The sequence below is a fragment of the Prorops nasuta genome, unplaced genomic scaffold (assembly GCF_024137725.1).
Source record: "Prorops nasuta isolate Cenicafe-Biocafe unplaced genomic scaffold, Cenicafe_Pnas_1.2 PNAS00009, whole genome shotgun sequence".
Classification (NCBI taxonomy): domain Eukaryota; kingdom Metazoa; phylum Arthropoda; class Insecta; order Hymenoptera; family Bethylidae; genus Prorops; species Prorops nasuta.
The window spans coordinates 3,861,345-3,879,187 of NW_027116806.1; the positions used below are offsets into that span (position 1 = coordinate 3,861,345).

Sequence of the window (17,843 nt, forward strand, 5' to 3'; positions counted from 1 at the left end):
ATGGTCATCAGTAATGAAGAATCCTAATGATTTTTTAAGTATTATTAATTGATATTTATCGAATTACATAACGATATGTTTAAGCTACGTAAACTTTTATATAGCTTGATAAATAACAATATAACAAGAAAAGAAATCAATCGTTTCATATTAATTGCCTATTAATTACATTATCCATAAACAATATTATATGTTATTTGTAATATTGTACAAATTTAAGGAGTAACATAATAGTGTTATTAGGGTAGGGGCTGTCGATTTAACTAATTTAAATGTAGACGAGTTTTTTTATGTAGCTCGAAAAACATTAGCAATATGAAAAGAAGTTATGTGACTACCCTTATCATTACTACCATACCTACAGTAAACTTTTATAAAACATTATTAATATTGTTAATATTTTGCCAAATTGTATAACAACTTATGCACATTCTTAATCTAATTATATTATTATGTAACTTGGATAATATTTACAATGTTAAAAATTCGTATAAAAGTTTTCTCCTCAGAATCGATGCTTCTATGTATATCTGGTGTTTGTGGCTTGGCCATCAATTCCAACACACCCTATATATTAAGAAAATTATTGTCTTAATAATAGCTTAATAATTCTTTCCGTGATATTGATATCCATTATAATGACGGAGATAAATGTTTTCTGAGGTCTATGCTCTGAAACATTTTAAGTGACGCACCCATTAGAGAAATTTTCTGTAACAGCGATATATAGAGCCTATTAATTGAAACGCCCCGAAGCATAGATTTAGAATTACATGTATATCTTTACCTATTAAGGGTTAATACAATTTTTGGTAAGATCTTTGTGAATGCAAATAGTAAAACGTTTCGAAAAGGTCGTGTGCAAAATATTAAAATCTTTAACTGCTATGAAGATATATATCTTCCTGTATCTGTGCTATAAGGTGTTTTATTTTACGTATCTTGTGTATCCAAATTTCATATTATTTGCAGTGTGAAAAAAATGTTGTAAAAATTACAACGAGGTCTAGGACAGCTTTTTTAACCAAAACTCTCGTTGTAATGTTGAAAGATTTATTACAATATCACTATAACATTCGATATAATCATATCTTGTTTAAATTAGTAAAACTCAGAATAAGCAGGATAAGCTAAGGAAAAATTATAACTGTGATGAACAGTGAAAGTTATTACGGTAATAAAGCAAAGGAGAAAATCAATGCTTTAAGATATAACTAAACGTGACACTTAAATAACACATATTATATAAAAAAAAACATGAAGATGAGAGCCCTGTTTATGGGTTTGCACCAGTGAAATGATTAATTAATTACTCACTAATAGGGAAGGTAAAGTATCACTGAAAACAACGATAACACGCAATATTTAGTAAATAGCAAAAGCAACAAATAATCGTATCCAAGTTCATCAAAACACTGATAATTCAGTCAGTTATCTCAACTAAGAAGAGAGTATGATAAATTTTGATTGTTTCTACACTGCTTTGCTCAATATTCCTCTCTTCAAGGTCAAAATGCAAAGTTTGATACACGATTTAAACGATATGGTGTGCCTGCTGACGAAGACGGAATAGAGATTTAAATACTTATATATGAATCCGCGTTTGTCAATTTGAAACGTGCGTGTTCACAGAAGCTATAAAATTAGTATAAGGATTGTCAGTGTCCACTGTTGGGAGATACGCGATTTGCGCAGCATTGGAGTTTCTGAGAATTCGAAGAAGACGAAAGTGTGGGAGAACGCACTATTGACGCATTTGGACGTTCGAGCGACGAGACCTTGATCTCCTAAAGATATTGCGAAATTCGGTTGGCGTTAGTTGGTCGGCTCGATTCATTATTTGAACGAGACATACACACACACACACACAAAAGTGGGATGGGAAGGGATCGTCGTCGTAGCAATCGAATCTTGTCGAGGACGCGCATAACCCTGAAGAAGCTCGACCCCAAACGATGAACCGTGATAAGTCTTTCAGTTTTTCGACCCCTCCATCCATGATCGATCTCACATTTGAACATGCTCGGGGCATTGCCTGAACGCGAGCCACGTATACACAATTAATATTTCTTTGCAAATTAATTTCCATGATCCTTGTACATTCCAATGAACGCTCTTGAGTTTTCATGCTCTTCAAGAGTAATATGTAAAATTTCTCTTCTTTGCTTTTAACGATTTTCTACATAGTTTCTGTGCTTCATATATTCTACTACTTCAGTCTCAATACAACTTTTTAAGTTTGAGTTTTAGTGTCAATCGTCTAAGAGACTTGATAGTGCCTCGACAGCAAGTATATATACAGAATTTTTCGTTTTTACATTGTCCTGGCTTAGGCATGTATTCTTTCGTATAAACTTAAGAAGAAAATTTATGTAGAAATATATTTTAAACAAAATTTACCTACCGTTATATCGGGGCACCTAAATATATTTAAATGACAGTGTTACGTTTATAACAATTGCTCATAGTATTTTTTCTTCCATGCGACATTCAGCGCGATGCATCCATGCTAATTTAGCTTTTCGTATAGCATGAAGTTAGCGTTTCATACATGTTGCGGCTTGTACAATCCACGCGTGTTTCCGTAATTCTCCGTCTGTTAGAACATATATAAGAAGAGTTAAAGAAACGGGTTAGGCACTAGCAAAAACTTTTCAGGCGGGCCTGGCCGCTTTAATGACCACTATACGTGAGGGCAGGACTCAGTTGGATATGGTGAGTTCATATACAAATAAATTGACCATATTTGTGACATTACTTTTCAACTAGAAAATACCAACTCTTTAAAGGTTTAAATAATAAAACACACATTTTACAATAGAAGAATATTTAGATCATTATGTCCCAATATAAAATTCTGACTGAAAATGGGACTAGCCACATCCATGCATTTGGTACATTATGGTACTATAACAATGCTATAAAATTGTTGTTTGTTATACATTAAAAAAGTTTAGGTATTTTATGTTCTTATTTAAGAGAGTACCCGGTAAGTCTTCTTTTGGTTCAGAATTTTATTTTTGAACATAATAATCTGAATATTCTTCTCTTACAAAATTTATTTTATATCATTATGAATGACTTTCTTTCGTAGGCAAATTGAAGGGTTTTTCTCAATAAGGAAAACAGCTACTTTTATTTTATGAAAATCTTTTTGATATGAAATCCACTGCAATTGTTTGTATTTATATTTGACATATTTTCGTTCAATGTAATTTTTTTTTTTTACTACAATTACAAATACTTTAATAAACTTTTGATTATATAATTTTTGTAATCAACGTATTCTTTTAGTATAAATATTTCGTTAATATTTATTTAGATGATCTAGTTTAATAATCATGGTATATATTTTAATAAAGAGATTAATGTAATAGTACTATTTTTAACGAGGATAATAATTTAGCTAGGATCGTTACGTACTTGCCACTCTTCTTTTTATAGACACGTTCTGTCTGTAGGAAGCCATTTGTATCACCATATGATAATTGCAGTTAATAATTTCACAAATTTCTTCCCTACGCTAATTATGGATTCTAATCTAGTTATATTATAATCATGAGTTAGTGTAGATGATATTTTTCTTTTTAGATCATACAGATTCCATAGAAAATTACAAATAAAAAAGCCTAATTAAGGAGGGATACTCATGTAAAACGTTGTTTTTTTTTAAATTTATTACAAAGAAATGAGAATATTTATTGATTCGCAGTAAAGTGCATGCTAATATTAAGGTTAAAAGATACTAGAGAAATAATTTTTTCACTAATAAAAAGAAAATGGCGGCGCTAAAACTGCTCAAAATTGGGTCGTTCGATTTACGCCGTGGAATGTACAAGTCTTTGTAGCTGACTAAAATCGAAACAGCTGAAGGCTTGATTTAAAGTATACATATCTAAATTTAGCAGAAAATACCAAAAAGTAAAACATTAGGGTTATTTTGAAAATAAAGGTAGGTTTTTTTATAAGCTAGCGGTTAAAAAATATATTTATAATGGGTTTTTGATGAATATCGAGGTATATGCTGCGGCCACACATTAATTTAACAAATATCTGTGCAAAATTTTAAGTAAATCAATGAAAAATTTTGTGAGTTACATTCCACGGGGCGGAAAATTTAACGTTTGGAAAAAAACGCCTTTAAAATTTTCAAAATTAAAAGGTTTTGTTTACTAACATTTCTACGAGTTTCCCCCTAATCAAAATTTAAGGAGGTACCCTCAGAACTGCACTAGTCAAATATAATTTATTTCTCATTTGACTCACGCAGTAAAAAGATGTGACAAAAAAGCACGAGTAATATACCTTATTATTTTTTTATATTTTTCGTAATAAAATTAAAAGTTTAATAATAATAAATTTTAATACAAATTTCAATTATAATTACGTCTGAAATATAAAAATTGTTAGGCAACCGAATTGCAAGTTCAGTATATTTTGTATAACTAGTCACAGATATCTTTGGCGGTTTTGCCATGTCGTGCCAATTAATTGTGAAAATTGGAAAGATTCTTAGTAATTATCTTATTACTACAATCACAGGTAACTAATCATCCTATTTCAGCATTCAAATTCACCGTAAGTTATTTCTTTAAATCCCTTTAAAGTTTAGTTCCAAACTTAATTATAAATGTTTTAAATTTTATGACAGAAGTGGTAGAAATTGTGATTTCCCATAAACCGCCATGTTGAATAAACCCTATTAAAAATGCTCATAACTTTTCTTATAGATAATTAATCATTACGAAATTTGAACTGAATATATTTTAGGACAAAAAGCACCTGTAAAATAAATTTCATCGAAATTTGAATTGTAAATCTATTATCGATAATACCCCCTTAATTTACTAATCCAGGACTGTAAAATAAACCTTCTTCCTCCAAAAATTGATATATTTCCGCTGGTTTTTCTTCTTTTCGAGCCATATTTACCTCTTTTGACATGCTCCTCGATCGTCAATCTTGTCTGCTAACTCGATTCTTATGCGATAATAATCAGCATATCTTTGGCAATTCGGGCCAACTTCCAACATAAGGTCGTTCATAAATCTAAGTATGTATATGTACCCATCGTTAAACAACCTACCGGCCAAAAATGCAACAATCTCGGTGATTTTAAAATCACATTTTAAATGTTTCGGATCCAAACACCACAAGGTTAAATTAAACGAGTCGTTTACGTTTTGAGTAAATCTGCCCAAGCACCGCTCAAACAAATTATCTCGGGATAAATCTTCGTAAGTTGGAAAAATATGTTCCTGTAAATCTTCCTGCAATGATACTGGATGATTGAAAATTCAATTTCTTGCTTACGCAGAGTTATACTTGCACCACGTGTCGATCCCTCTAGGACGCAAATAATGCTGTGGTTTTTCATCCGTCGAAATCAAGTGGTAGTATGGACTATAATTCCTTTCTTCATGTCTTCTTTTAAGTTAGCATTTCCACGAATTGCAAGACCGTAATAGGTAGCGAGCTTTTAAATCAACACATCGGTCAGCTTCCCTTTGCCGCCAACTCCAGTCAAAACGTTAAGTCTCTCCTTCAGTCGTAAAAAACGTTAAAGACTTCTGAAAAAATTCTTTTTACTTCTACAGTACCATATCAATCCTTAAAAATCCTATTTTTTATTTTTCTCTAAACATAAAAAACCCTTCAGTAGGACTTTAGAAGACTTTTAATGTAGCAAAATCTTTTTAGATCTTTAAAAATCTTATTTAATTCTTTGTAGATCTATAAAATCTTCCAATAGACTTTTTCAGGATTCCTTAGGATTAAACAAATTCCTATCCTTTTATAGCCTTCTTAACGAGTGGCACCCATTTGCGCACAAATTTATTTGCCCACATACCCAATTGTGCGCATACCCGTTTGGACACCACAAATTTTACTAAACCGATTGCACACATACCCTCTTGCGCACATACCCATACGATTACAGATCCATTGGTGCATATACCCATTTGCCCACATAGCCGTTTGCACACATAACCGTTTGCACACATACCCAACTACGAACATAATCATTTGCCCAAATACCAATTTATACGCATAACCGTTTGCCCACATACCCATTTAAACACACCACAAAATTTAGATTGAAACCCACTTGCACACAAATTTATTTGCACACATACCCAATTATACTCATACCCGTTTGCACACCAGGAGTTTAGTAACCCGATTGCACACAAACCCTATTGCGCACATACACATTTACACACATATAACCGTGTACCCACATACCTATTTGCGCACATACCCACTTAACCACATAACCATTTGCCCACTTTCCCATTTAAACACATCACAAATTTTGAATTGAGACCCACTTGCACACAAATTTATTTTTTCACACATACCCTATTGTGCGCATACATTATATAGGTATATGCGTCAGAGGGTATGTGTGTAATCGGGTTAGTAAACTCCCGGTGTCCAGACGGATATGCGCACAATTGGGTATGTGTAAAAAAATAAATTAGTGTGCAAATAGGTCTCAATTCAAAATTTGTCATGTGTTCAAATGGGAAAGTGGGCAAACGGTTATGTGTGTAAATGGGTATGTCGCAAATAAGAATGTGGGCAAACGGCTATGTGTGTAAATGTGTATTTGCGCAAGACGGTTTGTGTGCAATCGGGTTACTAAACTCCTGGTGTGCAAACGGATATGTGTATAATTGGGTATATGTGCAAATAAATTTGTGTGCAACTGGGTTTCAATCTAAAATTTGTGATGTGTTTAATTGGGTATGTGAGCAAACGGTTGTGTATGTAAATGGGTATGTGGGCAAATGATTATGTTCGTAGTTGGGTATGTGTGCAAACGGCTATGTGGGCAAACGGTTATGTGTATAAATGTGTATATGCACAATTTGGTCTGTAATCGTATGGGTATGTGCGCAAGAGGGTATGTGTGCAATCGGTTTAGTAAAATTTGTGGTGTCCAAACGGGTATGCGCACAATTGGGTATGTGGGCAAATAAATTTGTCCGCAAGTGGGGCACTACCTTTTTAACGCTTAAAAGTTTACATGTTATATCGTGATATACAGCAATGATACTTTTAATTTTAACCACATATTCTTGGGACTAAACTAAGTCGAAAAGTCCTATACTATAAGGTCCGGAAAAGCATCATTGCTGAGATAAATCAATTTTAAACCGATAAATCAGGGCTTTGATTCAACGGAAAAATTACTTTAATTTCACTTTCTTTGACAGCTCCCCTTTAAAAAACAAAAGAAATTTGTACTTCTCCGCCGATCCTTATTGTCGTACACGCATATACACACACGCACGCAACTACGTCGATTATTAATATTACCTCCTAATGTCGTACATTTCTAAGCCTGGTGTTGATGATATTCATTTTCTGCTTATTTTTAAAAGGATCTTCGACAACATCTATTTACATAGTTGAAATGTCTAACAAAAAAATACGGCGTTATTTGTAGATTAATTTTCAAGGCGTCTTATCTTTGCGGTGACACGACACATGAACTGTTCTAAGGTAGTCGAGAAATAAGTATTTTATCATAAAAGATATTATAACAAATTGTATTTTTTCTGTTTTCGGATGTCTCACTTTTTTATGAGATAGAACAGTTTGCTGCATCAGTAGAAGATCAAAATGACTCGAAAATGGATTCTCAAGTAAGGCCATAGTCTTCTCTGGAAATTTAGACCTATGTGGAGAGTTTGAAGGATCCCTTTACAAATGAGTAAGCCTTTTTTCATATAATGAAGGGACAAGCTACAAAATTAAAAATAATTTCTTGTTAATGCAGTAGATTATTATTCATAGTTTTTGCACGCTCTTATATACGAAAAGATTTCAAAGATAAATTAGTAAATGCTTATGCTTCTCTCTTCACTTTATTACGATTTGCTAGGTGAATTGTAAAATATTTCTTTTTGGTGACCATATCAACTTCTAGTCACTATAAACTAGAATCTGACCTAACAATTGGCTAATTTTAGTGGCAAGTCCATTTATGCAGACACTATGTAAAAAGTACTAGGCAAAAAGGCAAGAGCTATGGAAAATCTACGGCATAAACAAAAAATTATTTTTAATTTTGTGGCTTGTCCCTTCATAAAATGAAAAAAGGCTTACTCATTTGTATAGGGATCCATTAAACTCTCCACTTAGGTCTAAATTTCCAGAGAAGACTATGGCCTTACTTGAGAATCCATTTTCGAGTCATTTTGATCTTCTACTGATGCAGCAAACTGTTCTATCTCATAAAACAGTGAGACATCCAAAAATAGAAAAAATACAATTTGTTATAATAGCTTTTATGATAAAATACTTATTTCTTGACTACCTTAGAACAGTTCATATGTCTTGTCACCCCAAAGATAAAACGCCTTGAAAATTAATCTACAAATAACGCCGTATTTTTTTGTTAGACATTTCAACTATGTAAATAGATGTTGTCGAAGATCCTTTTAAAAATAAGCAGAAAATGAATATCATCAACACCAGGCTTAGAAATGTACGACATTAGGAGGTAATATTAATAATCGACGTAGTTGCGTGCGTGTGTGTATATGCGTGTACGACAATAAGTATCGGCGGAGAAGTACAAATTTCTTTTGTTTTTTAAAGGGGAGCTGTCAAAGAAAGTGAAATTAAAGTAATTTTTCCGTTGAATCAAAGCCCTGATTTATCGGTTTAAAATTGATTTATCTCAGCAATGATGCTTTTCCGGACCTTATAGTATAGGACTTTTCGACTTAGTTTAGTCCCAAGAATATGTGGTTAAAATTAAAAGCATCATTGCTGTTACACCCTGTATACGGGTTTTCCACTTAAAGTGACCCACAGCATAGATGAGCATAGATACAAAAATACGCGTATCTTTTTAACTATAAGAGATATTCAATTTTTGCATATAACTTTTTTCAAATCAAATAACAAGAGGCTCAGAAAAGGTCCTACGCAAAAATTGAATATCTCTTATAGTTAAAAAGATACGCGTGTTTTTGTATCTATGCTCATCTATGCTGTGGGTCACTTTAAGTTACACATCTAATAAATGAAAAAACTTAGCAATTACTCATTTAGAGTTATTTTGAAGATTAAAAAACATTTCCGAATAGATAAACCTATTTTTGAAAAATATAAGAAAAATAGGTTGTTATAAATTTGTAACGTCGTTAACAATTATAATAAACATTTAAATTAACAAATGTATTGCCATGGGTATAACTCTAACACTCCGAAATCTGTCCGTTTTAAACGTGGGACCCTTCAAATTTAATTTTTAAGCATATACTTTGTTATGCAGCAAATAGCTGAGTGGGATAAATGCTGAATTAGTGTTCACAAGGTCCTAAATTTGAATCCCGTCGAGAGTGATATGGTTTTATCACAAGGAGAAATTAAATAATTCAATTAGAAGGTACGTTATGACTATACATATACATATATAAATCAAATAATTATATATATGTATATATATATCTAATATTATTCAAATAGCAAATTATGAATAACCTTAGTCAAAAAAATCATAAGACAAAACTGCATAACCATTTACCTAATTTACCTCCTACGAGCGTTTCAAGAGTATTGCTTTAATACCTTTATAAAGACGAAAATTATTTTTTGGTTTGAAACATTAAGAATACATTCTTAAGATGTTAAAAAATTTTTTTGTACAAAAAAAAGTTTACATAAATCTTATCTAAGGTAGCCAACCGTCCCGCATGAGCCGGGACGTCCCGATTTTTAATGTGTTTCCCAAAATCCCGCACAATATCTGTACATGATACTTATTGTCCCGATTTTCTATAATGTTTATAATTAGCCTTAGTTCCACTTCTTGCCTCTGCATGGTGTGCTCTCGCAGCAATATCGCTACCGAATATCATATTACGACAGAAGTAGATAAGCTTCTAAATAAAATAATCAAATACTATACAGTCAAATTGTCTTTAATTCTACCCTGCAGGGACTAATTTATTATTAAATTGTTTATATTGCAGCTTTTAGCAATTATTTTTGATCCGTTTTTGCATAAAATATTTGTTGAAATGTCTGATTCTGAAACAGAACAAATAAACAAGAGAAAGTTAAGAGATTATGCATTTATCGGCAAGAGTGGGAGTGTACCTAGAGTTTTATATAGAGTATTGATTATAATGTTCATAAAGCTTTTTGTAAATTTTGCCATAAATCTTTCTTAACCAATTAACGCCTAAACTTTCTGCATTTTTACTAAGTTATCAACGCGATTATTTCGTGTGTTATCGGTCTGAACAAAAAATTACAATGACTATACTCAGACGTAAAATTTCATACTTTTTCTGAATCCGTATGCAAAATTATACTATTAGACTTCAAGGGGAAAAAATATGACCGATCTAAAAGTGAAAATTTTCTAAAAAAAAACTTCCCGATTGTTTTCGCAGAGTTATAGCAAAGGATTCAACTTATAACTATGGCCAATGGTGGAAAAACTACTTGAAGTTTCATAGGAAATATTTTTAATAAGCATTTAAGCGCTTTTTTTTTAATAGGGGCGAAAATGTAAAATTTTTTTTAAAATCGGTTCTTATTTCTTTTATCAAATACTATTGAATTTAATGAAAATTGTTAAACAATAGATATGTCTTAGAATTAATTGAGGAATACTCTCAAATTTTTTAGATTTATTGGACATATTTTTTTATTTTTTGAAAAACACCAAATCAAGATACTCAAAAAATTTAAGAGTATTCTTCAATCCATTCTGAGACATATTTATTGTTTAACAATTTTCATTAAATTCAATAGTTTTTGAGAAATGAAATAAGTACCGCTTATTATAAAGTTTTTACATTTTCGCCGTCATTTTTTAAAAAAGAGCGTATAAATACTTATTAAAAACATATATTATTAAATTTCAAGTAGTTTTTCTACCATTGGCCATAATTTTAAGATGAATCCTTTGCAATAACATTCCAAAAAACAATTGAGAACAATTTTTTTGTTAAAATTGTCACGTTTCTCATGCTTAAATTGGCCATATTTTTTCTTTGAAGTCTAATCGTAATTTTGTCGACGGATTCTGAAAAAGCATGAAATTTTACGTTGGAATGTAGTCATTGCACATTTGTTTCATATTGATAACATACAAAATAATTGCATTGCAAACTAAGTAAAAATTCAGAAAATTTGGGCGTTAATGGGTTAATATCGCATGGAGGTATAAACGATATAAAACACCATGTTCCTACAACATAACATACTGTGTGTGTTTCTTATATTATTATAATTACATTAAAACATAAAGTTGACGCCTCATTCTGAAGAAATTAAAGTATATTCTGTTTTTAACTATAAATTAATTGAATCTCGCTTATTCAGCTTCAATCCCGCAAGTAAATTATTTTTATTCCGCAAGTTAGGTTTTTCATCCCTTAACTCTAAAGCTATCATTTAGCGATCAAATAATCCTTTTTAAATCTAAAAGAATGTTTGTAAAAAATTCGTTAATACATTTAGTGTTTAATTTTGTTTCGTCTCTATCTGTTGTTAAAATATTGTTATTTTATCATAGCCAATAGTTCTATCCCGGCAATAGTATTAAGAGAGGGGGTATTAAGAATTGAAAAGGCAAGTTTTGTTACTGTCTTCCTTGCTCTTACCGTTAACCTCTCTCTCTTTCATTCACGCTTTCTTATTCATAAATTAAACAATTAATGAATTAAATAGTGTGATATGCGATTTAGACATATGTTTTATCATTTTATTACTTATAATTAAATCTTTAATCGCGTGTGTAACATAGTATATTTTGACTATCGGAATCTGACAATCCGAGTCTTCCGTATCGAGAAATGTTTTGTTTGCTTTCGTAATTATTAAAAAGTATGCAAATAATGCGCTTTACTTTAAGATCGATCCTAATGAAAACTTAAACAAAGAATCAGAAAATGCATTTTTCTATTTGTTTTTAACAATTACTTAGCTTGATATGAATGATATAAATTTACCGATAATAATTCAAGTTAATACAGGATAAGGATAAGTAGGCTCTATCTAGTAGGTAAAATAGAAGATTTCAGATTATGACATGAGCTTTAACAACAAAATTTAGAGCTTGCATTTTTTTAACTGTTTGTCCCGCGTAGAAATTTTGAGACTGGCAAACAGTTTTGCGAAATATTCGCGATATTTTGCACATAGAGTCGCAAATATGATATTGTGTTTGCTAAATCTCAAGGCTTCAGGAGCCTATAATACCGCTCTATTATCAACACTATTTGCGATGTGACTGATACTATATATACATTTTACACTCCATGAAATAAGTTGAAATCAATTTATTAATTTAATTTATTTATATGTACTCCTATTATAGAGTTATTGACTATCCTTTATTAGTTAGTTTTACTGCATGAACAATTTTTCTGTGGTGGGACTCAAATTAGCAAATGATGTCAGTCTCAGTTCAGCTGTCTGACCTTTTGTCCACTCGTCTAACCTGTAAGTTGTTTCACATATATATATATATAGGCTTGTTTATTTATTTTAAATATATACGTGACATATTTTTCTATTGTTTTTATATTTGCAAAGATAATAGTCGATCGAAGTTCGAAGGCTAGCCAAGTGGACCAAACGTCGGGCAACAATATATATGAGACTGACATCGTTTGCAGGTTCAAGTCCTACCAGAGAAAAAAATCTGCACGTAGTAAAATTAATTAAGAGATGTTAGTCGACAATTATGATAGGTAAATATGAAAATAAAATAAATAAATAGATTAATTTTTAATAGCATAGTTTTTGTATCTTAAAATGCATCTGTAGTATCGGAAATAGTGTCGGTAATAGAGCGGCGTTACAGGCTCATGCAACATTGATATTTAGCAAACACTATGCCATATATGCAATACTAACTGCAAAATATCGCAAATAATTCACAAAACTGGTTGCAATCTGAAAATTTCTATGCATACATGAATCATAGCGTACTTGGATGTGAGGTAATTAAAACAAATGCTTTATCTTATTTACCCCGTTCTACTCTCCGACATGTTAATGGAATCTGGCCCGCCGGATACCGGTTACGTATTTCTTTTCTAAGGAATCTATGGTTCAAAAGGATAACTATCATTGGTTTTAAGTCGTGCGTCTAGTTATAGAAATAAGTTAAATGAAATAAATGAAAAGCGAGAAAGTAAAAACTGTAACGTAAAACTGAAAAAAATTATACTCAACATTTACGTCATGAGATAGGAAAGAGACAGAGAGAGAGAGAGAGAGAGAGCTCTTGCAATATTTCTCTGTTTTTAAGGTAGTAGTCCAGTTGTTTGGATCGAAAAATGTTTTTTTCATATTTCGATAGTATACCAACATGAGAATGTGGTGTGTAAATTTTAAACCGATATTCAAAATATTAACAAAGATATAACATATATTCGAGAGCGCCGCATAATTGAACGCTGTAAGGTGCACGACAGCTGCTAACGGTTATTCCTCACTATTATGACTCATTACCTTTATATTTCCTTGGAGTTTCGTATACCTTTTGATATACGAAAGGATATAACCACATATGCCCGTGTTTGATACGTATGAAGAGACCAAAGGCTTGTTGTACGCACCAGGGACCGACGATTAGTGTGAGGATGAAAGTTCTGTTAGCCAAACTTTAAACGCGTTTTTCTCGAAACCACGTTTTCTTGGTCGGCCCGAGACATAACAGATTTTTTATTGAATCGATCGAGCTGAAATTTTTACAGGTTGTTCTACACATCTGTAATTCTAGCCGGAACTAGAAGCATTTTTTTTTCAACCATTATTTTTCAAGTTACAGCCCAATTTACACTCAAAAAAATTCTACCATTCTTTAAGTCCGCCATTTTGTTATTTTTCAACCAAATTAATTTTTGCTAGTTCCGTCCAGAAGGACAACCCTACTGGACAATAATCCGTTGCATTTTTTTGTTTCCGATTACCCAAGCCGGAGATACCTCACGGGCCAGCAGCACATGTTTTATATTTCACCTACTTTGACCCCATATAATTTAAATAAAACATCGTAAGAATTAACAAAAATATATTTTTGTATAATTCAATATAGTATTAATAATATATTAAATTTTCAGATTTTTTGCATTTCATTTAGGTGGTCAAAAAAATTCCCGAAAAATACCCTACAAAACCGGGTGATTTACTAGACTGCTACCTTAAAGGTTTATGCTATCAGTGTCGGTGATAATCATTAATCTGACCCTAAGAATAAAGACATTTTTTGCTATGGAAATTAAATATCATTAAATATTTTGTTAAAAAAAATAAATTATATAATCTTTAAGTCAAACAACGATTTTCTCTAATTACTTCAGATACGATAGTATTATACTTATCACCGCGAAAAAAATATATATCTCACTCTAAAATAGGTTGAGGAAAAATTGATGGCACGGTTATATGATTAATTTAATGGATTATCTAGATTACTGAGAAAATTCTTGTTTATATCGCGATCTTTATGTTGATTGTTTATATATTCAAATATTAATTCTCTTTTTCTTAACTTTTTTACATAGAGTGTCTTTTCTGTGATAACCATTCTTTTTGAGATTTTCGTAAAAATAAATATAAGTTCAAGTTTTAATAATGTAAAAAAATACGATAAATTGATATAAAACTGATGTTTCATTGAATCGAAATTTACCCTCGATCGTTAAATTTAGAGTGTATATCGACCAAGTCAATGAAAAATAACAGTTCCCCGAGGACGCAGTTTTTAGGTTATAACATTTTAGTGTAATAAGGATATTACTAAATTACTTACTATCAGTTTTTTAACACGAAAGTATTTTTTAGGTTACAAGCTTACCATTATCGTAGCCCTTGGTCAACATTCTCTTTAATATAAGAATTTCTTATTGTGCAGGCACTAATATATTTGAAACGTTCGCACATAAGCGCCCAAAAGCTCAAAAGGTGTTACCTTTGCTGATATTTTCATTTTCAGTTTGCACAGTCATGGTGGATGGAATATCCAGCGCTATTTTCTCTTTCCGAGCTCGCTTCCATTTCGCTGCATCCTTCAATTCGTCCTTAGGCGATGTTCGCTTTATACCTGTCGCTTTTTTCAACGGATTTTTTATCATCAGTTTTTTACTGGATGTAGCTTCTGTTGCCTCAGCTTTCGACGATCTAGCTTTAGTTGCTTTCGCATCTTTCAAAGGGGCTGAAAAATAAAGTGTAATGGAACTTTATAGCTTGAAGTATCATTTGAAATGTGAAAGTCATATTGATGTTGCACCAAAGAAAAAAATTTTCTTGGACGTTTTTAAAATCTTCTGTATTGTAAGTAGACGTAGTTATTTAAAAGGTACCAGTCCATTATTTTGTAAAAGCCTTATAACAAAATAAAGTGCTGCTTAAAAAGTCAGTGATATGCTTTAATCATAAAATGACAAAAAATCAATTTAATTAGATATAATAAAAATATATTACCATATCTTGTATTTCATTTGATAGCTGCTCTTAAAAATTTCATTTATCTAAATACCTACTTTTTTCGGTTAATTACTTTTGGCATAACTACGTTCAAGTAATATTGTATTTTTTAAAGCTGGACGATTATATTTGCGATCCGATGCTCCAGTAGACATTAAGGGAGTGGATAAGTATTGTTTAAAGCAACGTAGTGTTTTTGTAGAACGAAAGGCATGTAATCAGCCTCTGTGAACTGGATACAAAAATGGTTGATCGTGTTGCATAAATCACTAGCGGCTCATTCAATCTAGCGGATGATACTGACCGTCGGATAATTTATGAATGCAATTTGTACGCAAACGATTTAATAGGAGCAATTAGCTAAAGCGTCCTTGCCTTGTCACGATAGCTAATTGCCTATGTCAAAGCTCTCTTTTACTAGCTCCTTATTATATATTTAAGATAATGTAGGTGGTTCTGAACCGAGAATAGCCAATTGTTTCATTCCTAACCTTCCAGCACAACTGATTCATAAAAACTAATTAATCAGTAACTTTATCTTATCAAGAGACACGGTAGTGTCTCGACGCCAAGTACATAAAAGTAGGTATAGACGTGTCTATACCGCCGTCGAGGCACTACTTGTATCTTATACAGCAAGATTGGCCGTCTTAATTTTTAAATCGATTTTTCTCCGTGAATGATACACTGGCATGATTCAAGTAATTTAAATAGTCTTTCATTCGAGATATTCAAAATTTTTGCATGCTTTGATAGTAAACAAAGCCAATGTAGCTTCTATTCGAACTTGATGAAAATTCTTATGATTACAATTTCTAAGGAATATTCGGTTAATTATGTCTATTTTAATATTAACGGATTGGCCAAAAAGTTAGAAAAGCACAAATTACCAGCGTCAATATCCCTAACGTGTTATCCATCAACTTCTCTTTCTAATGAACCATTGAAAAAAAGGAAGCCATATGCTGGTCACTAAAAGATTTATTATACTAAAATGTGTTACCAAGCTTATTCAGATTGGGGTAATTCGACATTACTATTCGAAAAACTAAAAAGGGTAGAAAATTACAAACATCAAATAAAATTTGTAAGATTAGTAATAAATTAAAAAGTTATTGAGGACAAAGATTCTTTAATTCGAGGTATTTTATATCAGTTAACAATTTATCCTAGAAATATCTATAGTTAATAGAGCAGAGAGAAGCGAATATTTCAGTTAATTAGAAACTTTAAATGAAATAACTCTATCTTACTAATAATAGCTAGACCTGAAAATTCTATACAGGGTAGAACAAACCGACCACTTTTTCTCAAAACTGGAGGTTCGGTGTGGCAATCTAAGTGCAGATTTTAAATTTCGTTCAAACCGGTTGAAGAGTTGTGAAAAGTTATTCCCCATTTAATATCCCCGTCTTTTAAACCCTTCCGAACAATTTTGACAACAAAGTGCAGATTGGAGAAAGTGAAGAAACAAGTAATGATGAGTAACCCGTTCAAAAGGAACAATTTTCAATTCCATAATAATTGTACATTCGCCATTTATTTCTTTAACTTGGTTATAACTTAAAATCAGGTTTAAATAAATCCTTTCGTTATAGTTCTGAACTGAATCAGAAGAAAAATGAAACTACTGTCATTAACCCTTTAAAGTCCATGGCCAAACCAGAAGCCCGAGCACTTTGAAACAATTTAAAATAGGGCTAGGACCTTAATTATGCAAGAATATGCCAAAAAAATTAATTTTGCTTTATTTGTTTAAGCAATGATTATTTAAACAAATACCGAAATTCAACTTTTTGCCATATTCTTTCATAATGAAGGTCCTACTCCTATTTTTTAAATTGTTTCAAAGTGCTCGGTTTTTTGGTTTGGCCATGGGCTTTGGAGGTTATGTTCATACGGTTGTCCGATTGTTTATAGCTATTTTTAGTTAATAAATTGCATAATCATGGAAGAAAGAAATATTTTCGTTTGTAATTTCTAACGTAGAACCATTTCCGCTGTCAGATTTTTAAAAAAATGACTTGCTTCATTTGTTTAAACAATAATTGTTTAAACAAATTTCGAAATTAAACTTTTTTCCATATTCTTGCATAATTAAGGTCTTAGTCCTATTTGAAGCTATTTCCAAAGTGCTCGGGCTTCTGGCTTGGCCATGGACATTAATAAGTTAATTGAATTGATAAAAAGATTAGGGCAGAGTCCTACGCCAAAGTTTAAATTGAGACAATGAAAGGGAAAGTATTAGAAACTATGATGTAAAAAATAAATAGCTAATTCACGAAACCATGCTCTTATTACTAATCCTGAAGAATTATTTAAAATCAATGCATTGATGCTACAGAAGATGAAACTTGCCGATTTAATGA

General features: G+C 31.6%; 1 protein-coding gene across 3 annotated transcripts in view; it reads left to right on the top strand.

The window, feature by feature from the left end:
- Positions 1 to 17,843, top strand: part of CNMa (CNMamide) — a 90,027-nt gene that overhangs the window by 2,963 nt on the left and 69,221 nt on the right. The window contains exon 1 of one of the 3 annotated variants that reach the window (XM_066731918.1): positions 2,659 to 2,715. The exons of the other annotated variants lie outside the window; for them this stretch is intronic. The gene's annotated coding sequence lies outside the window, so the exon portion shown is untranslated. Of the gene's footprint in view, positions 1 to 2,658; positions 2,716 to 17,843 lie in introns of those variants that run through there. 3 annotated transcript variants of the gene reach the window in all.